This window comes from Sus scrofa, chromosome 13, assembly GCF_000003025.6.
Source record: "Sus scrofa isolate TJ Tabasco breed Duroc chromosome 13, Sscrofa11.1, whole genome shotgun sequence".
Classification (NCBI taxonomy): domain Eukaryota; kingdom Metazoa; phylum Chordata; class Mammalia; order Artiodactyla; family Suidae; genus Sus; species Sus scrofa.
Window position 1 is genome coordinate 117,384,799 of NC_010455.5, and position 20,839 is coordinate 117,405,637.

Genomic DNA, 20,839 nt, shown 5'->3' on the forward strand with positions numbered 1-20,839 from the left:
TGCTGATGTAATAAGGTATAAATTACTTTTGACAATGGTAAATCAGTCCATATTAGTTTCCTGTGGCTGCTATAACAAATAATGACAAACCAATTGGCTTAAACAATAGAAATTTCTTGCCTCACAGTTTTAGAGAATCAAAGTTCAAAATTGAGGGAGTTCCCGTTGTGGTGCAGTGGAAACAAATCCAACTTCTATCCATGAGGATGCAGATTCAATACCTGGCCTCTCTCAGTGGGTTAAGGATCCATTGTTGGTGTGAGCTGTGGTGTAGGTCATAGACATGGCTCTGATCCTTCATTGCTGTGGCTATGGTGTAGGCTGGTAGCTGTAGTTCTGATTCAACCCCTAGCCCAGGAACTTCTGTATGCCTTGGGTGTGACTCTAAAAAGCCCCCCCCAAAAAAAAACCAAATTCAAAATTGAAATGTTACCTTTTCTGAGAGCTGTGAGGGAAGGATCAGTTCCCAGCCATTCTCCTTGACTTGTATTTGGCCATCTTCATGTTGGCATGGTCTTCTCCTTATATGCAAGTCTATCTCCAAGTTTCTGCACTTTACAAAGAACCAGTCATTGGATTAGGGTTTACCCTAATGACCCCATTTTAACTTGATAAAGACCCTATCCCCAAATAAGGTCTTTTTTCTTTTTTTTAGCCATGCCTACATCATATGGATTTATGGAAGTTCCCTGGGCCAGGGATCAAATCTGAGCCATAGCTGCAACAGCAGTGGATCCTTAACTCACTGACCTGGCTTTGTACCCTTTGCCAGAGGGACAAAGCCAGGTACTTTACCAGCTGTGCCACAGCAGGAACTCCAAATAAGGTCATATTTTTAGGTACTGGGGTCCAGGACTTCAACATGAATTGGGGGAAGTGAGGGAGAGAGCCAACCACCACATTTGAATCAGAGCTGCTTTTTTTTTGTCTTTTGTCTTTTTAGGGCCACACCCGTGGCGTATGGAGGTTCCCAGGCTAGGGGTCTAATGGGAGCTGTTGCTGCCTGTCTACACCACAGCCACAGCAATGCTGGATGCTTAACCCACTGAGCAAGGCCAGGGATCGAACCTGAAACCTCATGGCTCCTAGTCAGATTTGTTTCAGCTGTGCCACAATGGGAACTCCAAGGAATAGCTTCTTAAGTAGCAGTATGAAAAAGAATGTTGTGCATCATTGGCCTCAAATATAAACACCGTTGCCCTCTATAATGTCATTAAGGAATACTGATATAGTTGTAAAGACTAATTTATGATTCATGATCTTCCCACTTCAAGGCTCACGAGAATTTAGTCTATTTTGAGAATGATGGCAGCAACAAATTTTTTAAAACCGATCATTTTTATCTATGCTATTTTATCACACATGCATACCTATTTTCCTAGAAAATACCATTCCATCTGGTTGAAACATTCCAGGTCGGGCTGTCTGATAAAATGCTTCTTAGAAGGGAGTTCCCGTTGTGGTGCAGCTGAAACAAATCTGACTAGTAACCATGAAGTTGCGGGTTCAATCCCTGGCCTTGCTCAGTGAGTTAAGGATCTGGCGTTGTGAGCTGTGGTGTAGGCCACAGACACAGCTCAGATCCTGTGTGGCTGTGGCTGCTGCATAGGCTGTAGCTCTGATTCAACCCCTAGCCTGGGAACCTCCACATGCCACAGATGTGGCCCTAGAAAGCAAAAAAAAAAAAAAAAACTAAAACCAAAAAAACCAGAAGTTTCTTAGAAAATTTAAAATTATAATTAAATTGGATGAAAAACTTAGGAAACATCTGGTCCAAGCCCTCTAATTTTCTAAGTTTCTTATAGAAATAGAGATTTAGTTTATTATTGGGCCAAGGTCACAAAACCAGTTGTAGCAGGCAAGAGTGGAATCCAAATTATTTGGCTTCCAGTCTAGTGATGTTTCCATTATACTGTTTTACATAAAAATCCAAGCTTTGTCCTTGGGGTGTTTTTCCTGACTACTTAACCTTGGTAATTCTGTAGGTTTTTTTTTTTGTAATTCTGTGTGTGTGTGTGTGTGTGTATATGTGTATATACACATATGTGTGTGTGTGTGTGTGTGTGTATATGGGACACACATATATATGTGTGTGTGTATATATATATGGGACACATGCCGGTGGCATGTGAAGTTCCTAGGCCAGAGATCAAACCCACACCACAGCAATAACAATGCCAGATCCTTAACTGCTAGGCTACCAAGGAACTCCTGTTTTTTTGGGGGGGGGGGTTGAGATACACCCAGCTTCATGAATGTGATTTTTCAGAAAACAAACCTTAATAATGTCTTTGTTTTTTTTTTTAATTGTGTTTTTACAGCATTACATTTGATCAGGTGTGAGTAGTTGAATTAGAACTTTGGGTGAAACTACTTGAGACATTACTGTCATTACTCTTAAGAGGTAGATCTGAGAAGATGTTGCTGTCATTTATGTCAGAGAGTGGCCTATGTTTTCCTCTAAGAGTTTTATATAGTATCTGGTCCTTTATCTAGGTCTTTAATCCATTTTGAGTTTATTTTTGTATATGGTGTTAAGGGAGTGTTCTAATTTCATTCTTTTACATGTGGCTGTCCAGTTTTCCCAGCATCATTTATTGAACAGGCTGTCCTTTCTCCATTGTATATTCTTGCCTCCTTGGTCACAGATTAGTTGACTGTAGGTTCGTGGGTTTAATTCTGGGCTTTCTACTTGAGACATTAAATCCAAGTTTTAGAACAATATAATGTAGTGCTTTTTGATGAATCTGCAGCTTGAGGCCGTATCTCACAGTTTGTCCAATAAAACCTTTTTTGCTTTGACTCAGCTTTCAAATAAGCATATGACTGACCATGAATTGCCAAAGTAGCAAGTCCCTATTTTTACTTAATGAACTTTGGAAAAATCTACCTAAAAAATTTTTTCTGTTTCCGGATTTTCTCTGCTCAAAGACAGACATTGCTGCTGTTCTCTTTCGTGACTTGAGAATGCAAAACTGATGGTGGTATTTATTAGTACCACAATAGACTTCTTAACAGCCATGAATAGCAGTGATGGGTCATTTTAAAAATTTTTTTATCTTCACCTTGCAGTGAGTTATTTGAAAATGACTAGCTAGTCAAAAACCTCTCTTCCTGTTTGTAAATTTGCTAGTTTTACCATTTAAAATCACCTTTCTTAGAGTTCCCATCGTGGCGCAGTGGTTAACGAATTCGACTAGGAACCATGAGGTTGCGGGTTCGGTCCCTGCCCTTGCTCAGTGGGTTAACGATCTGGCGTTGCCGTGAGCTGTGGTGTAGGTTGCAGACGCGGCTCGGATCCTGTGTTGCTGTGGCTCTGGCATAGGCCGGTGGCTACAGCTCCGATTGGACCCCTAGCCTGGGAATCTCCACATGCCGCAGGAGCGGCCCAAGAAATAGCAAAAAAAAGACAAAAAAATAAAATAAAATAAATAAATAAATAAAAATTTAAAAAAATAAAATCACCTTTCTGAATGTGTATAATCCCATATTAACTAGTTTCTCAGTTTCACAGGGTTAGGTGATTGCTGAATTATTGGCAGTTGTAGCATATACAATTTTTTGTTTTTCGATAGACTAATGCTATTCCTAATTTAAAAATTTTTCAAATTTTCTTGATTCCTGGCACTATGCAGTTAAATCTTGTTTTATCAGTCTTAGTGCCTTTTGCAACCAAGTTAATATATTACCCAAGCTACTGTGATTAATTTTCAATGGAATTTTGATGACTTAAAAGCACTGTAAATGGCATAAATTTGAAAAAGCTAATAAAAATCAAATAGCCAGGGAGTTCGTGTCATGGCTCAGCGGTAGTGAACCACACTAGTATCCATGAGGGCTTGGGTTTGATCCATGGCCTCGCTCAGAGGGTTAAGGATCTGGCATTGCTGTGAGCTGTGGTATAGTTTGCAGAGGCGTTAGGATCCCAAGTTGCTGTGGCTGTGACATAGGCCAAGCAGCTGCAGCTCCAATTCTACCCCTAGCCTGGGAACTTCCATATGCTATGGGTGCAGCCCTAAAAAGACAAAAAAAAAAAAATCAAATAGCCACAATCCTCTTGGGAAGCAGATTGACTTTAAAAAATCAATACTATTTATTTAACTGAAAATAAATGGTTAAGACAAACTGGAAATCCCAACAGAGTAGCAAATTTGGTTAGTCAGGTTTACTCTACAATTAACACAATCTCGTCTTTTTAAGTTAAAAATGAACTTTTGAAAACACACACACACACACATACACACATTCCTTTGTAACTTTCAGAGGTTTTTTTGTTTTTTGTTTTTTGGGTTTTTTTTGTCTTTTTAAGGCTGCACCCCACTGAGCAGGGCCAGGAATTGAACCCGAGTCTTTATGGATACTAGTCAGATTCATTACTCTGAGCCATAACAGGAGTTCTGTAGCTTTCAGTTCTGATGACTTAAGATACAGGGTCCCTACAATAATTTTTATTCATGGCATTGAGTTTATAGATTGACAAATATACCTTATATTTGTTTAGCTTTCCATAAATTAATCTCTTATGACAACATTCAAATCTAAGAGAAATAAATGTGCACATGTTTTTTGGCTGTGCTTGTGGCATGTGGAAGTTCCCTGGGCCAGGGATCAAACCTGCACCACAGCAGTGACCCAAGCCACTGCAGTGTTGATGCCAAATCCTTAACCTACTGTGCTACAAGAGAACTCCAAGAAACGTGTAGATTTATGGTGTAAAATATAAATTCACAAAGCTGTCACATGTAATTTGCATGTTTACATGAACTTATGTGCTCAATTTGTAAGTTTAAAAACTAAGTTTTAGGGAGTTCCCTGGTGGCTTAGAGGTTAAGAATTTGGTATCACTGCTGTGGCTCAGGTTTGATCTCTGGCCCAGGAACTTTTGTATATCGTGGGTGTGCCCCCCCCCTAGAAAAAAAACACTAGAAATTTTAGTAGCCAGTCAGTTGCTTGGAGGCTGCTTCATAGGTGATTTGAAAAATAATTCTCTGTATAAAGATTTTTCATATTAAAGTGTCACAACAAATTCCTTATTCATTTTCCTTAGTAATCTTGATATTAAACTGGTACTACCTAAACCCAAAAATCACATTTGTGAAAAATGATTTCTTCATTGTAAGAAGAAAAAATTTCCTCACATTGCTAAATAGAAATATTGTATTATCTACTAATCTTATTCCCATACTGTTAAAGGGATGATTATTTAGATACTTAAAAGGAATTCTTGTTGGAGTTTCCTTCTGGCTCAGTGGTTTAAAGCTCTATGGTTGTCACTGCTGCAGTTCTGGTTGCTGCTGTGGCCCAGGTTTGATCCCTGCCCCTGGAACTTCTGAATGCAGTAGATGTAGCCAAAAAGAGGACTTTTTGTTATCGTAACTTTCAGTTCTTTGTTCTTTTCTTTCTTCTTTCTGTCTTTATTTTTCTTTTTTTGTTCTTTTTTTTTGGTCATACCTGTGGCATGTGGAAGTTGCTGGACCAGTGATGGAACCACGCAACAGCAATGACCCAAGCTGCTGCAGTGACAATGCTGGATCCTTAACAGCCTGCACCTCAAGGCAACTCCTGTTTTTAGTTTTAAATAGGCAAACAAATATGACCTGGATAATCTTTTTTCTTGCTAAAAATATTGAACAATTTATTGAAAATTTTAATAAAAGATATGTTTTGAATAAAAACTCAGGTTTCTAGTTTTTAATATCTTGTCTAGATAGTATCCACTACCAAAAATATTGCAGTTGAAATAATAAATACTTTTGTCCTTGTTCTTTAGAGTAAGCTGAGATTAATAATCGGAACCATATCAAAATTATACAGAAATATAATTTTCTGGTGGGTAAATTATTTTTGTCTTTTTGGTTTTTTGGCCTTTTCAGGTCTGCACCTGTGGCATATGGAGGTTCCCAGGCCAGGGGTCGAATTGGAGCTGCAGCTCTTGGCCTACACCTTAGCCACAGTAACCCAGGATCCGAGCCTCGTCGGCAACCTATACCACAGCTCAAGGTAACGCCAGATCCTTAACCCACAGAGCAAGGCCAGGGATCGAACCCACATCGTCATGGATCCTAGTCATGTTCCTTAACCAATGAGCCACTACAGGAACTCTCAATTTTTTTTTGTTTTGATCTTCTGCCTAAAGACTATTTACCATGATGTTTTGGATTTTGGTTGGCTAAAACTTGAGAATATTGAATTCTCTTTTGCTGCCTACCCTCCACATTTTATTTAGGGTTACCATTTCTCTGCTATAGCATTATGTCTCTAAAACATTTCTCAAACTCTATCCTATGACTGATTACCCTCCCCTTTGCAACTCTTCCTCACCTAATTTGGATTTTCAGAAAGTCTCAAGAGATTAAAATCTTCCTAAGTAACAAGGTGAGGATGGATTTATTTTCTTTAATTCTTCCTTTTTTCTATTCTCCAACCTGAGTTAAAAAGTTTATTCCCTTGGAGTTCCCATTGTGGCGCAGCGGTTAACAAATGCGACTAGGAACCATGAGATTGCTGGTTTGATCCCTGGCCTTGCTCAGTGGGTTAAGGATCTGGCGTTGCTGTGAGCTGTGGTGTAGGTCGCAGACTCGGCTCGGATCCCACGTTGCTCTGGCTCTGGCGTAGGCTGGTGGCTACAGCTCTGATTAGACCCCTAGCCTGGGAACCTCCGTATGCCAAGGGAGCAGCTCAAGAAAAGGCAAAAAGACAAAAAAAAAAAAAGTTTACTCCCTTCCTACCATTTATCACATCACTCACTTCTGTATCCTCTAAATGTTTTATAAATTCCTATCTAACAGTATACTGAATTTATCAATTTCAGTGTGTCTATTTTGGGTTTTTAAGAAGGGGAATATCATGGCATGGATCTTAATGCTTCTTTATGGTTACAAGTTTTCGGTTAAATGCATTGTGGCACTTAAAGTTGTTCTTTAGTGAACAACTAAATTGCAGAAGTTGAGGAACTAACCTAAATTTTCAGAATGTTAGTTTGGGAAGAACTTCAGAGATCTTCTAGTCCAGAGTCATAAAGTGCACAACATATAAAAATAATTGCATATAGCACGTAGTTTTATTTTCTGAGAGTCAATTATACATTGTAAATGTCTTCAAATCTTATTCATGAATGTTTTCACTTAGGACATTTTTTTTTTAAAAAGCTGATTTAAAGAAAAACATAAATAACGATAAATGGACATGGAAAAAATTGGGCAGGTAAAACTTGAATGACTGGAAGTTCCTGTTGTGGCTCAGCGGGTTTAAGGACACAACATTGTCTCTGTGAATATGTGGGTTCAAATCCCTGACCTTGCTCAGTGGGTTAAGGATCCAACATTGTCTCAAGCTGCAGTGTAAGTTATAGATGTGGCTTGGATCCAGTATTGTGGCTGTTGGGTAGGCCAGCAGCTATTCAACCCCTAGCCTGAGAACTTCCAGATTCCATAGGTGCAGCTATTAAAAAAAAAAGAAAAAATTTGAAAATAGAAAATTCTGATCTTAGGAGTTCCTGTTGTGGCCCAGCAGAAATGAATCTGACTAGGAATGGTGAGGTTTCGGGTTCCATTCCTGGCCTCGCTCAGGATCTGGCCTTGCGGTGAGCTGTGCTGTAGGTTGCAGATTCAGCTTGGATCTGGCGTTGCTGTGGCTGTGGTGTAGCTGGCAGCTATAGCTCTGATTCGACCCCTAGCCTGGGAAACTCCATGTGCCGCAGGTGCAGCCCTAAAAAAAGCAAAAAGGAAAAGGAAAAAAAGAAAATAAAATCCTGATCTTAATTTCTTGTTTATAGCTTAGAAAAATGGTTCTCTAACATTATTAGTCAAATGCTTTTTAAGATGGAATAAACTAGACTTTTTAACTACCACTCTTCAAAGAATTTTCCTTAGAAAAAAGTTAAAATGTGCCCTATTTTTTTTTTTTTCATGGAATATCACATTGGACAGCCAAAGAGAAAAAATAATGTAGTAGAGAATGCTGGAGCATGGCCTGTGGCTTTGACTTCTAGTCCTGGCTTGCTAATGATAAATTGTGACTATAACCTAGGACAATGGATGTAATGTAAAAAAAATTTTCTCAAATAGTCCATGGACTCTCTGCCACTCCTTAAGAACTTCTGTTTCACTACTAGTCAATGTAACAGATAGCTATGGAATATCTACTATCAAGCCATGTGCACAGGGATACAAAGATAAATAAACTTTGGTTCTTGTTCTCAAAGAGATTTACTGTATAGGGCAGGCAATTCTTCTCTGTCATTCTTCTGAACTCCAATTCAGTTAAATATCAAGTTGAGTGCCTTTTATGTTTCTAGGTATTCTCTTTATATATAATACTGCCATAATCATTCTTATATGTGTTGAGGTGTTTGGGGTTTTTTGTTTGTTCTTTTTCTTCTTTGGGGTATGGGCTTTGTGTTATATGTTTTTGTCTACTTGTGATTAAATAACTCCAAAATATTATCCAAAATGGCTCAAATTTATACTGCCATCAGCTGATCATGTTTCCCTACATTCTTTTTGTTTTGGTTTGGTTTGGTTTGGTTTTTTGTTTTTTGTCTCTTGTCTTTTCAGGGCTGCACCCACGGCATATGGAGGTTCCCAGGCTAGGGGTTCGATGAGAGCTGTAGCTGCCGGCCTACACCACAGCCACAGCAAAGCCAGATCTGAGCTGGTCTGAGACCTACACCACAGCTCCTGGCAATACGGGATCCTTAACCCATTGATCGAGGCCAGGAATCGAGCCTGCAACCTCATGGTTCCTAGTTGGATTCGTTTCTGCTGCACCATGATGGGAACTCCCTCCCTACATTCTTATCAACAATTAATACCATACAATTTTTAAATTCTCTGTAAATCTAAGGGGCATAAAGTAGCATATTTCTATTGTTTGAATTTGCATTATTTGATTACTAGCACATTTGAAAATATCTTATGCTTGGGAGTTCCCATTGTGACTCAGTGGGCATGAACCTGACTAGTATCCATGAGGATTCAGGTTCGAGCCCTGGCCTTACTCAGTGGGTTAAGGATCTGGTGTTGCTGTGAGCTGTGGTGTAGGTCGCAGATGTGGCTCCAATCCTGTGTTGGCGTGGCTGTGGTGTAGGCTGGCAGCTGCAGCTCTGAGTCAACCCCTGGCCTGGGGACTTCCATTTGCCATGAATGTGGTCCTAAAAAGCAGAAAAAAGGAGTTCCCTTTGTGGCACAGCAGAAACGAATGCGACTAGGAACCATGAGTTTGCGGGTTCGATCCCTGACCTTGCTCAGTGGGTCAAGGATCTGGCATCGCCCTGAGCTGTGGTGTAGGTCACAGATGTGGCTCAGATTTGGCATTGCTGTGGCTGTGGCATAGGCCAGCAGCTGTAGCTCTGATTAGACCCCTAGCCTGGGAACCTTCACATGCCACTGTGCTGCTCTAAAAAGCAAAAAAAACCCAAAAACTTATGCTTGAGTCATTTTGGTTTCTCATTTGGGACACTGCCTTTCCATATCTTTTTTACTTTTGTATTGGTTTTCCTGGTTAATTTTCAGAAGTTCCTTATAATATATAAATATTGGTGCTTTGTTGACAATATACATTGCAAAAATGTAGATTTCCAGATTGCCATCTGTTAGTGAAATCTTTAATGTAGATAGATCCATCCATTTTTCTTTATAGTGTGTGCTTTGCCTACAGACTCCTCTCTAACCCCAATGTCGCAAAATTATTAGGAAAAAATAGTTTTTCCTAATAATTTTCTCTCTTTTTTTTTTTTTTGCCATTTCTTGGGCCGCTCCTGCAGCATATGGAGGTTCCCAGGCTAGGAGTCTAATCGGAGCTGTAGCTGCCAGCCTACGCCAGAGCCACAGCAACACGGGATCCGAGCTGCGTCTGCAATCTACACCACAGCTCACGGCAACACTGGATCCTTAACCCACTGAGCAAGGCCAGGGATCGAACCCTCAACCTCATGGTTCCTAGTTGGATTCGTTAACCACTGAGCCACGATGGGAACTCCCCTAATAATTTTATGATTGCACCTTTGTGTTCAGGTTTAAATTTCTTTGTGTGTAAGAATGGTCTAAGTTTTATTTTACTTCATTTAAGTGAGCCAGTTTCCTCAATACATTTTGTTAAATTATGCATCTCTCCCCAGTGATTCATGATACCAATTGGATCATATATCAACTCCCCATGGGCATAACTGGCATATGGATCTGTGTCTGTACTCTATTATATTTCTCTGTTTATTCCTGCAGTAGTATCACATGCTTTAACATTTGCTTTAAACATTATGCCTTGCCAGTATGTCTTAATATCAGGTGGCGTATTCCTTCTGCTCTTCTTTTTGTCTTTTTTTTAGTGCCATACCCGTGGCATATGGAAGTTCCCAGGCTAGGGGTCGAATCTGAGCTGCAGTTCCCGGCCTGCACCATAGCCACAGCAACACTGGATTCTAGCTGGGTCTGCAACCTACACTGCAACTTGCAGTAACGCCAGATCCTTAATTCACTGAGTGAGGCCAGTGATTGAACTCACATCCTCACAGACACTGTGGCAGGTTTTTAACCTGCTGAGCTGCAACGGGAACTCCTACTCAGTTCTCTTTTAATATTCTTTTAAATTTTTTTCCAAAAAGGTTTTATGCAGTTTTTGTTAAATCAGTTCCTAGATTCTTTACAGTTTGGGTTGCTTTGACACACTATCTTACTCTGTAACTGGTTATTGTAGGTATATAGGAAAACTTCCGGGTTTTTTGTTTGTTTGTTTGTTTGTTTTGTTTGTTTGCTTTTTAGGGCCAAACTTGCAGCATATGGAAGTTCCCAGGCCTGGGGTCCAATAAGAACTGCAGCTGCCAGCCTCGCTACAGCCATATAGCAATGTGGAATCTGAGCCACATCTGTGACCTACACCACAGCTTGAACCTGCATCCTCATGAGTACTAGTCAGGTTCATTACGGCTGAGCTACAATGTTAACTCCCAAAACTTCTGAATTTTGAAACAGTGATTTCATATACAGAAACTTTGTTAAGGTTTTAATCTTCTTACTTGTAATAACTTTTTGCTTAATTTTTAATGTAGATAATCATAATAATCTGCCATAAATTACATACTTGTCTCTTTACTTCCAGTTTGTGAGTCCTGAATACGTTTTTTTGTTTGTTTGTTTGTTTTGGTCTTTTTAGGGTCATACTCATGGCATATAGAGGTTCCAAGGTTAGGGGTTCAATATGATCTGTAGCCACCAGCCTACAACACAGCCATAGCAACACCAGATCCTTAACTCACTGAGTAAGGCCAGGGATCAAACCCATGTCCTCAGATACTAGTCAGATTCATTTCTGCTGAACCACCATGGGAACTCCTCTCTTTTTTCTTATCATAGAATTTGTCAATATTTCCACTACCATAAGGAGCAGAAATAGCATAAACTGGCATTCCTTTTTTTGTTCCTAGCCTCAGATGTAAGACTCCTAAAGTTTCCCCATTATGTTTTCTGTAGGTTTTGTAAGTATTGTAAGTAGCCTTTAGCAGATTTCTTAGGTTTTTAAGATTGTTTTATTATAAGCAGGTGTTAAATGTTAGCACTAACTTTTTCTATAGCTATTGAGATAAACATGTTGGTTTTTTCCCTTAAGTCTGCTAATATGAATTATATTGGTTAATTTTCTGATGTTGAATTATCTCTATATTTCTAAGAAAACACTACTTGGACAAAATTTTTTTTCTAATACAATGTTGGATTCGGACAGCAAATATTTCACATAGGATGTTTGTCTCTATATTCGTACATGTGATTTTCTTTACTTACACCTCCTATCCAGTGTGGTTTCAAGGTTATTCTAGTCCTGTAAATGAGCTGAGGTGTCTTTTCTCTTGTTTTATGTTCTGCAAAAACCTGTATAAGATCAATCTTTCCTTTAAAGATTTAGTAGAAATTTATCTCTAAAATCATCTAAGCCTAGCTCTTTTTTGTGTATGTGGGAAATTGCCATTTCAACTTTTTTTCTTTTTTCTCTACAGCCTATGCAGAAGTTCCCAGGCCAGGGATAGAACCTGCACCACAAGAGTAACTGGAGCCATACCAGTGACAGTGATGATTCTTTAACCATCTGAGCCACCAGAGAACTCCCACAATTTCACTTTTTTGAATGCTTATTAGCTTATTCAGGTTTTCTATTTTTTCTTGGGCTAATTTGTTATTTAGTCGTTTCCCAGAAATTTCACACTTCATCTGGGTTTTCAAGTTATTGGCATTTATGATGTTATATATCTAGAGTCTAGAGTTATTTCACCTTTGGTTTGTGTCTTCCCTCATTTTGGACATTCTTTTTTTTTTTTTTTTTTTTTGGCCATACTCGTGGCATGTGGAAGTTCCGGGCCAGAGAGCAAACCCATGCCATAGCAGTGACCCAAGGCACTGCAGTGAAACACTGAGTCTTTAATTCACTGTGCCACAGATAACTCATTTTTGCCATCCTTTTGTCTTTGATTTGAGGGCCGCACCAGAGGCATATGGAGGTTCTCAGGCTAGGGGTGTAATCAGAGCTGTGGCTGCCAGCCTACACGACGAGAACTCCCATTTTTTGACATTCTTAAACAGATTTGGCAATAGAATGTCAAAGTTATAAGTTTTTTAAATAATTTTTAGTTTTTGTTAATCTCAGTTTTAGCCTTTATATTTTAATTTTTTTCTTTTTTCTTTCTTTGTGTTTATTCTGCTGGTTTTCATCTATGTGTCTGTTCCATGAAAAGAAAAACAATGGATTAAATTACTACTTATTATATGAAAATGTTTCTTTTTTCTTTTTTCTTTTTTTTTGGTCTTTTGTCTTTTTAGGGCCACACCTGTGGCATATGGAGGTTCCCAGGCTAGGGGTCTAATTGGAGCTGTTGCTGCCAGCCCACGCCAGAGCCACAGCAACGCGGAATCTGAGCTGAGTCTGTGACCTACACCACAGCTCATGGCAATGCCGGGTCCTTAACCCACTGAGGGATTGAACTCACAATCTCATGGTTCCTATTCGCATTCATTTCACTCCAAAAGTGTTTATTTTTTCTAAAGTTTTATTTAAGTATGGTTGATTTACAATGTGATAATTTCTCCTGTACAAAAAGTGATTCAGTTATATACACATCCATTCTTTTTTTCACAATTTTTAGTTATAGTTGATTTACAATGTTGTGCCAGTTTCTGCTACACGGCAATGTGACCCAGTCATACATATATGTACATTCTTTTTCTCATACTATCTTCCATCCTATTCTATTCCAAGAGATTGGATACAGTTCCTTGTGCTGTATAGTAGGACAAACATCCATTCTTTTTCAAATTATTTTCCCATATAGATTGTCACAGAATATGCGATAGAGTCTCTTGTACTATACAGCAGGTCCCCGTTGGCCAACCATTCCATATACCACAGTGTGCAGAAAAGATTTTTTTAATTAATTAATTTATTTTGCTTTTTAGGGCCACACCCATGTCACATGAAGATTCCCAGGCTAGGAGTCCAATCAGAGCTACAGCTGCTAGCCTATGCTACAGCCACAGGAATGCAGGATCTGAGCCACGTCTGCAACCTACACCATAGCTCACAGCAACACCAGATCCTTAACCCACTGAGCAAGGCCAGGGATCTAACTCGCAACCTCATGGTTTCTAGTCGGATTTGTTTCCACCGCGCCATGACAGGAACTCTGAAAAGATTTATTTTTATAATTTATAACATACAATGTCACTTTTACTTTGAAATACAATAATTACATTAAACATACAGTTATTATTTACAGAACTAATAAAAGGCCACCATTATGATTTAAAAAATACAAACAAATATTAATAAAGCATAAGTTCCCTTTGAGATTTCCTGTGTTTGAAACTGATTTGAGTGGTTAAGAGTTTTACTTTGCTATTTACTGGCATAGTCCAGATTTTAACTGAGGTCTTGAGATCAAGTTCCATGCTCTTTCATTAAAGGATTTCTTCTTCAATATATATTTGTTGAATGAACATATGAATGTTCTTAAGGGTGGTAAATGCTTTCATCTTTCCCATTCTGGTTGATGATTGAAATTCATCTTTAAAAATTCATTCTTTTTTGACTATTGCCTTAATATAATTGTAAATTATAGTGCTTTCTGGTCAGGCAAGGACAAAGGAAATCTTTTAGTTTCTACATGGTTTGTGTTTTTAATCTATTATCTCTTCTCTCCACCCTCCCTCTCCACACCATAAACACAAACACTTATATAAACAGTATGCTTATCATTCCTGCTAGAAATCCTTAGAATTGTACTTCTATCAAAATTTGTTTTACAGAGTTCTCCTTGTGGCTCAGCAGGTTGAGAACCCAGCTAGTATCTGTGAGGATGCAGTTCGATCCCTTGCCTTGCTTAGTGGGTTAAGGAGCCAGCATTGCCACAAGCTGTGGTGTAGGTTGCAGATGCAGCTTAGATCTGGCACGGCTGTGGCTGTGTGTGGCTGGCAGCTGCAGCTCTGATATAACCCCTAGCCTGGGAACTTCCATCTGCTACGGGTGCAACCCTAAAAAGGAAAAAAACTTGCTTTACAATAAAGAGCTTTATTTTTAAAAACCTGCTCATTATGATAAAATTACCACAGGCAGTCTCTTACTTTGCTGGCAGAAGGGTTATAGCGCATGTCAGGGTTCAGAAAGTGAGAAAGTTATTGCAAGGGATGTTGTAAGGAACTGAGGGTTGGCTAGGCAAATCCAATCCAAAATATATAGGATGGAGTTACCATCGTGGCTCAGTGGTTAATGAATCTGGCTAGGAACCATGAGGTTGTGGGTTCGATCCCTGGCCTTGCTCAGGGTTAAGGATCTGGTGATGCCGTGAGCTGTGGTGTAGGTTGCAGGCGTGGCTTGGATCCCGTGTTGCTGTGGCTCTGGTGTAGGCCGGCAGCTACAGCTCGGATTAGACCCCTAGCCTGGGAACCTCCATATGGCATGGGAGTGGCCCTAGCAAAGGCAAAAAGACTATACATACATACATACATATATATAGGATAAACCCAAAATATATATATATATAGGGAAGATGTGGTTTATATATACAATGGACTATTACTCAGCCATTAAAAAGATTGAAATAATGACATTTGCAGCAAATAGGTGGATGTAGAGATGATCATACTAAGCAAAGTAAGTCAAAGGCAAATATCATAAGATATCACTTATATGTGGAATCTAAAAATGGTACAAGTGAATTCACTTATAAAACAGAAACAAGGGATTAAGATGGTGGAATAGAAGGACTGGAGCTCAACTTCTCTCATAAAAACAAAAAAAAATTACAACGAAATGCTGAGCAACCTTCAACCAAATGGACTGGAAACTTTCAAAAAGATATCCTACTCCAGAAGACAAAGAGGAGGTCACATCAAGAGGTAGGAGGGGCGAATACTCCACATAAGCAACTCTATACCTACTGGGTGGGAAGCCCCACAGACTGGAAAGTAATTGCATCACAGAGACTCACCTACAGGAGTGAGAGTTCTGAGCCCCATGTCAAATCCCCACGCCTGGGGATCTGGCACTGGGAGAAAGAGCCCCAGGAGCATCTGGCATTAAAGGCTAGTGGGGCTTGTGCACAGGAGCGCCACAGGGCTGGGGGAAATGGAGACCCCGTTCTTAAAAAGCGCACACTTTCATTTGCACTGGGTCCCAGGTCAAAGCAAAGGCTCCATAGGAATCTGGGTTAGACCTGACTGCAGTTCTTCATTGATCTTCTGGGAAAACAGAATGAATGTGGCTTGTTGTGAGGGAAGGACACTGGAGACAAATCTCCTGGGAATATTCATCAGTGTGCCTTTCTCTGGAGGTGGCCATTTTGGGAAAATCTGACCCCACCCATCCATGTTGAGAAGCCCCAGGCCAAACAACAATCCAGGTGGGATCACAGCCCCACCCATCAGTAAACAGGCTGCCGAAAGACCCCCCCCCCCAGGCACACAGCAACCTCTAAACTCAACCAGAGACAAAGCCCACCCACCAGAGGGATAGGAATCAGCTCCACCTACCAGTGGGCAGGCCCCAGTCACTCCCATCAGGAAGCCTACAGCAAGCCCCTGAAATCAACTTCGGCCACAGGCAGGCAGACACCAGAAGTAAGAGAGGCTACAACTCTATTGTCTGCAAAAAGGTCACCACACCAAAAACCTATAAAAATGAAAAGACAGAACTATTACTCAGATAAGGGAGAAAGAAAAGACCCCAGAAAAACTGCTAAGTGATCAGGAGATTCTCAGCCTCCAGGAAAAAGACTTTAGACTGTTGATGCTGAAGTTGATGCAAGACAATGGAAATAAACTAGAGGCAAAGATGGGTAATTTATAGGAAACACTGAGCAAAGATATACAAAATATAAAACTTAAGCAAGAAGAGATGTAAAATACAATAACTGAAATAAAAAATTCATCGGAAGCAGCCAACAGCAGAAATCAGGACGCAGAAGAATGAATAAGTGAGGTGGAGGACAGACTAGTGGAAATCACTGATGTGGAACAGAAAAGAAAAAAGATTGAAAAGAAACAGAGTCTCAGAGAAATGAGAAGTTCTGTTTTCCTGCCTTTTCCATTCCCCAAATAGTAACAAAAAAAAATCCCTTTTAAAAAAGTTTGGATAACCTCTTAGAGTAATGACAATAAAAACAAAAATAAATAAATGGGACTTAAAAGTTTCTGCACAGCAAAGGAAACCCTAAACAAAATGAAAAGACAACCCAGAGAATGGGACAAAATCTTTGCAAATGAAGCAACTGACAAGGGATTAATCTCCAAAATTTATAAACACCTACAGCTCAATACCAAAAAAACAAACAACCCCATCAGAAAATGAGCAGAAGATCTAAACAGACAATTTTCCAAAGAAGAGATACAGATGGCCAAAAAACATATGAAAAGATGTTCAACATCACTCATTATTAGAGAAATGCAAATCGAAACCACTATGAGATACCACTTTACACTGGTGAGAATGGCCATCATCAAAAAGTCTGCAATCAGTGCTGGAGAGGGTGTGGAGAAAAGGGAACCCCATTACACTGTTGGTGGGAATGTAAATTGGTGCAACCACTGTGGAAAACAGTATGGAGATGCCTCAGAAAACTCAAAATAGAACTACTATTTGACCCAGCAATCCCACTCCTGGGCATCTATCCAGAGAAAACCATGACTGGAAAAGACACATGGACTCTAGTGTTCATTGCAGCACTATTTACAATAGCCAAGACATGGAAACAACCTAAATGTCCATCGACAGAGGATTGGATCAAGATGTGGTACATTTACACAATGGAATATAAACCATTGAAAGGAAGGCAATAACGGCATTTGCAGTAACAAGGATGGACCTAGAAATTATCATGCTGAGTGAAGTCAGCCATACAATGAGACACCAACATCAAATGCTTTCACTGACATGTGGAATCTGAAAAAAGGACAGGATGAACTTCTTTGCAGAACAGATACTGATTCACAGACTTTGAAAAACTTATAATTTCCAAATGAGACAGGTTGGGGAGTGGGGGGATGCGCTGAGGGTTTGGGATGGAAATGCTATAAAATTTGGTTGTGATGATTGCTATACACCTATAAATGTAATAAAATTCATTAAGTAATGAAACACTCATAGACATAGACAACAAACTTATAGTTACCCAAGGAGAAAAGGGGGAAGGGATAAATCAGGAGGTTGGGATTAGCAGATTCAAACTACTATATACAAAATACATAAACGACAAGGTCCTACTGTACAGCACAAGGAACTACAATCAATATCTAATAATAACCTATAATGGAAAAGAGTTTAAAAAGTATATATGTACACACACATATATACATATATACACATGCATATATATACATCTGAATCACTTTTCTGTATGCCAGAAATTAATAAAACATTGGAAATCAACTAAACTTCAATTTTAAAAGTTTAAAAAAGTGTGAAAAGGCAAATCATTGACTAAGGAAAATATATATTTTTTGTCTTTGTAGGGCTGAAAACACAGAATATGGAAGTTCCCAGACTAGGGGTTGAATTGGAGCTGGAGCTGCTGGCCTCTGCCACAGCCACAGCCATGCCTGATCTAAGCTGTGCCTGCAACCTACACCACAGCTCCAGGCAAGGCGGGATCCTTAACCCACTGAGCCAGGGATTGAATCCGAGTCCTCATGGATACTAGTTGGGTTTGTTACTGTTGAGCCACAACAGGAACTTCTAAAGAAAATATCTATGGTACATATATAATAGGTTGAATAGCATCTCCCAAAACACATGTTCCAAGTCCTCACTCTTGATACCTGTGAATGTGATCTTACTTGGAAATAGGGCATTAGAAGGTATAATTAAGGATCTTGAGATGAAATAAATCATCTTGGATTTAGGATCCAGAATCCATAACCCCATACTAGATCTAGTGACTGCTGTTCATATAAGAGACAGGAGACACAAGGAGAAAGCCATGTTTAAATTCATATGATGATGGAGGCAGAGATTGGTGTCATGTAACTCCAAGCAAAGGAAGAGGCAAGGAAGGAATCTCCCCCTAGAGCCTCCAGAGAGAGCTCAGCCCTGCTGATACTTAGACTGTAGACATCTGGCTTCTACAACTGTGAGAGAATAAACTTTGTTGTTGTTGTTTTAAAATTTGTATATTTTATTTTATTTTTTTATTTTTTATTTTTGTCTTTTTGCCATTTCTTGGGCTGCTCCCGAGGTATATGGAGGTTCCCAGGCTAGGGGTTGCCAGCCTACGCCAGAGCCACAGCAACGCGGGATCCGAGCCGCATCTGCGACCTACACCACAGCTCACGGCAACGCCGGATCATTAACCCACAGAGCAGGGGCAGGAATTGAACCCGCAACCTCATGGTTCCTAGTCGGATTCATTAACCACTGCGCCACGACGGGAACTCCTAAAATTTATACATTTTAGACAGTTCCCGTCGTGGTGCCGCGGAAACTAATCTGACTAGTATCCATGAGGGTGTGGGATCCCAGACCTTGCTCTGTGTGAGTGATCCAGAGCTGTGGTGTAGATCACAGACGTGGCTCAGATCCTGCATTGCTGTGGCTGCGGCCATAGCTGCTGGCTGTAGCTCTGATTCGACCCCTAGCCTGGGAACTTCCATATCCCACAGGTGCGACCCTAAAAAGCCTAAAAAGAAAAGAATAATAATAATAATAATAATACTAACAAAATATGTATATTTTAGAGCCTACCATAAAGTAGGTGATATTAGCACTATGATTTGCAAAACTGCCTCACTTGCCAACTCCAAAAAGACATCCTGGGACTTTCCTTTGAGCCATGTGCAGACCAGCAGCAGAAGCTCTCCACAGATGTTAGAAATGCACCTACCCACCTCACTTCTAACCCAATGAATCAGAATCTGCACTTTAACAAGATCCCTACATACAAAATTCCTAAGTACAAAATTTGAGAAGCACTAGTCAAGGATACATCAATTTTCTAATTCTCACCTCTAATACAACAAACACACACAGCTGTGCTCCAACCTCAAGAAGAGGGTGGTGATGAGGTCAAAAAGTTTTCCTTTATTGTTGCTGGCCAGGAAGCAGGAATCCTTGTCTGGGACCCCCAACTCCACCTCATCTCGCTCCTCTTCCTTTCAGGTCTTCCTCATTAAAGCAGCCACTGGCAGATAGCTATGCCTAGGCTGGGCAGTTTGGGAAACTTTTAAGGGAAAGTGTGGACAAGCAGAAGTTCCGGATAACCGTGAAAACGTTTTTGTGGAAGCATTCCCTACCTCAACTCCTTGACTTCTGCCCTTAAGAAAAATGGCGCTCCGCGTACACGCACTTCCGGTTACGGAGCCAAACAAAATCGGGGAGGGCAGGAGACCGGAAGTGACTGTCCTCTCGCCTCTCCTCCCGCCTCCTCCCAGTCTTCCACCTTCTCTTGGGAGAATGAGGCGGGTTGAGGGCTGTGGCCGAGCTGCGGTTGCTGGGTGACAAGTCGGACCTGAGACAGGGTGAGTGCTTGTCGCCTCGGCTACTTGCGGGTTCCCTGCTCGGGGTGACCTTCTTCTGGCCCGGGCTGTGGGGCGGGGAGTCGTGCGCGGGGCGCTCTGTGACGAGGCGCCGCCGCGGTCCTGCGGAAAGGAGCGAGCCAGCGGGGTCGTGAGCGGGGCCAGAGGCCGGGTCAGGCCCGCAAAGTCCGCGAGCCCGAAGCCCGCGCCCCCGGTGCGGCGGAGAGTCTGGCTGCGAGCCCTGCTGGCGGAGCTCCCGCGGCCCGTGTGGAGGGCGGGGAAGGCCCTTTCCTAAGGTAGGTGTTCACACCCAGCTGAACCGGGTTGTTGCCCTCTCTGTACTTTCTCACGCGGCTCCTTCATTGACGCTTTGGAAGGCTCAGCCTTCTTTACGGACATTCTGCTCCATTTTACACACATGCACACCAGGGTCAGACTGGTTTGTGATCGCTTTTGTTTGGTATCTTTTCATGAAAAGCTGTCATAATTTTTTTTTAATTTATATTCCTTTAAGTTCTTGGTACTATGGCTTGCTTTAAGGTTTGCCTCCTTATTTGTTGTGTTGAGAACTGCTGCTTTTTAAACGTTTGTATTGCATTATGATCTTGGAATTCATTTCCTTGCTCTGCATATCCACCTCCACCCAACCAGAGGTCCAGGTTGAGAAACTTAGTGTTTGTGAACTTGGCTTCATCTCACTCATCCTGTTCCCAGATGTAGTTAAGAATCAGAATTTAGCCAGATTCATTGTCAGTAAAGGGAGCTAAAGTAGAAATTGCAACCAAGATTTTGGCCAACAGAGTTCATTTATTTTAATGGAATATCACCCCAAAGTAGTCTTTGACTAAAACACCTTT

At 40.6% G+C, this 20,839-nt stretch overlaps 1 protein-coding gene and 1 long non-coding RNA gene across 3 annotated transcripts in view; one reads left to right on the forward strand and one right to left on the reverse strand.

The window, feature by feature from the left end:
* LOC110256374 lies at positions 300-19,749 on the reverse strand. Its single transcript, XR_002337762.1, has 3 exons — positions 19,474-19,749; positions 16,008-16,146; positions 300-553 (listed from the first exon to the last, which is right to left on the reverse strand). It is a non-coding gene; the product is annotated as an uncharacterized LOC110256374 (long non-coding RNA).
* MFN1 (mitofusin 1) overlaps positions 19,839-20,839 on the forward strand; it is a 37,114-nt gene continuing 36,113 nt past the window's right edge. Inside the window, exon 1 of one of the 2 annotated variants that reach the window (XM_021068493.1) lies at positions 19,839-19,985. The gene's annotated coding sequence lies outside the window, so the exon portion shown is untranslated. Of the gene's footprint in view, positions 19,986-20,021; positions 20,279-20,839 lie in introns of those variants that run through there. The other variant, XM_021068494.1, reaches the window with a different exon arrangement.